Raw genomic sequence first — 2267 nt, 5'->3', positions numbered from 1 at the left:
TTGAGGAATGTCGGGGGAAAAAAGTCCAGATGACAGACAAAGAACTAGATCAAGAATTTGATAAGATGTGGAAAAGTATGGTGAATGAATTTTACAGTTCTTTTCCTCAACAGAAGGCCACAAATATCTTCACAAATGTGGACCACTACCTCAGAGAAAATCTATCATGGAAGGGGAGTCATGTATGTCAGTTATTAAGTCAACAAAGGCTGCAAGATTGTGGACTGATGCCTTTCAAATATACAGTGGAAGGAAATTGGAACCATTTTAAACACAAATTCAGCAAGCTCTTCATTAAAGATCATGTAATGGCTTCACAGAACATGGCTGACAGCATCATAGATGCTTGCACACAGTTTGTGACTGAAAAAATGGAAAGGAAAAACAATTACCATGACACTTACATCCAGGAGATCCTACACATGATTGATGAGCGGCTGCAGAACAGTCAGAGTGTTAAGACCACTGAGTTTGAAGTTTCTCTGAAACAGCACATCTGTGGAGTTGCAGCCAGACAGTTTCAGAAAATGCATGAAGATTTCATACGTGCTAATGATCCTTACAGATGTCTGAATCAAAACAAAGAAAAGTTTCGTGCTGATTTCAAAGACTGTTCCATGAACGAGACCAGTGCCAGAAGAAGGCAGAAGAATTCACAAGCCGCTGCTTGAGGCCTGCAGTCGAAGACTTTGTCAACCGTTCATTGGGTCCTGATATTATTGGTGAAATGCTGACACGGTTCCAGTTCAGCACACGAATGTTCTTCCAGTATTCAGTTTTATTGGATTTGCTCTCAAAGGATGACTTTGAAAACTATAAGTGCTACATTTGCTCATATGAGGTTTATGTAAAGAAATGGACACTCAAACAAATAGAGAAACACTTTTCAAAGGGTGATAGAGTTTTGAGTTTGAGGATCGACATGTTCTGTCAAGTATCAACAGCATAAATGATGCTATCAACAAAGCTAAAACAAAAAAGAGTGGTAACGTGAAGACATTCGTTGAAGATGTCTGTCAAGAACTTGGTGATAAACTCGTCATTTCCCAGGATGCTCTTGGTGCTTTCATGATCCGGAGCAATGCCGACCAGGAACAGTTTGCTTACTGGCTCACTGAGTGTGTGAAGGACATGGCACAGGCTCTTAGAGAGAAGTTTAAAACAGAAACCATCCAAATGAAACTGGAAAATCTTCATGTGAAGCCCCAGAGCGAGCTTTTCACTAAAGTATTGGATGTGGGAAACAGTGTCCATTCTGCAAAGCTCCTTGTGACGCTGGGGCAAGTAAACATGGAGAGCACTTTGCTAAACTACATTGGCCACGGGGTCTGGTTCAAGTCAAATGTGATGCGACACAAAAACTTGTCATTGACATATGCTCGTCCTTGGTGAACAGTGAGGCACGTTTTCGCTGTGATGCTACAAAAGGTGAATGGCACCCTTACAAGAACTACAGAGATATTTTCCCAGACTGGATAATCCAGTCAGATGTAAGTTTAGAGGCATCAGACTACTGGAAATATGTACTGGCAAAGTTCAACAAGGAGTTTGCTGAAGCATATAATGCAAAGCCTGCTGATATTCCTGAAACTTGGAAAACAATCACACATAAACAAGCAGAAGCGAGCCTCAAAGAGTCGTTTAACATCAAGTGAGAGAACACATGCTTTGTGGTTACAGAGGTGCACGTTACTCATTGCATTCATCCTCCTCATGGATATTTAGATATCACTTGTTTTATATGTCAAAGAGAAACAGAAAAAACTGAAAATCACTGCATTTAGTCCACACCTTTTCCTGAGATCCAATTTAACTTGTTTACTAAAAAATAATCTGCTTTGTTTAAATGTTGATGAGGACATTTGAAAATACTTTTTTATATTCTAAACCAATGTAGGGGCTTTGAATTTATGACTTGTGTGACAGATGAAGTCATTATATTTCCACTGAGAATATGTACAGTTCAATTAATCAAAGCAACAAACTGACTTTTTTTGGTTTGTCACATATGATCTGAATTTTTTTTTTTTTAATATCTGATGTCATATATTTACATTACATTTTACAATCAATATTTATGTGGTATTGTCATAATAGGATAAGTGATTGCTTGGAATTCACAATCTGTTTGATATTATAAGATATAAGTATTTGATGCAAAATATTGTATAAAAAGTATTAAAAGATCATTCAATCTGAATGTCAACATGTAGGCCACACTGTGGCAGACACAGTTTAGTTCTTATCTAATAGAGTTTAATGTGTGA

This window comes from Micropterus salmoides, unplaced genomic scaffold, assembly GCF_014851395.1.
Source record: "Micropterus salmoides isolate LMB-PRFRI ecotype aquatic unplaced genomic scaffold, ASM1485139v1 Ms_hic_scaffold_2, whole genome shotgun sequence".
Lineage (NCBI taxonomy): Eukaryota > Metazoa > Chordata > Actinopteri > Centrarchiformes > Centrarchidae > Micropterus > Micropterus salmoides.
This window is presented reverse-complemented; position numbering follows the sequence as displayed.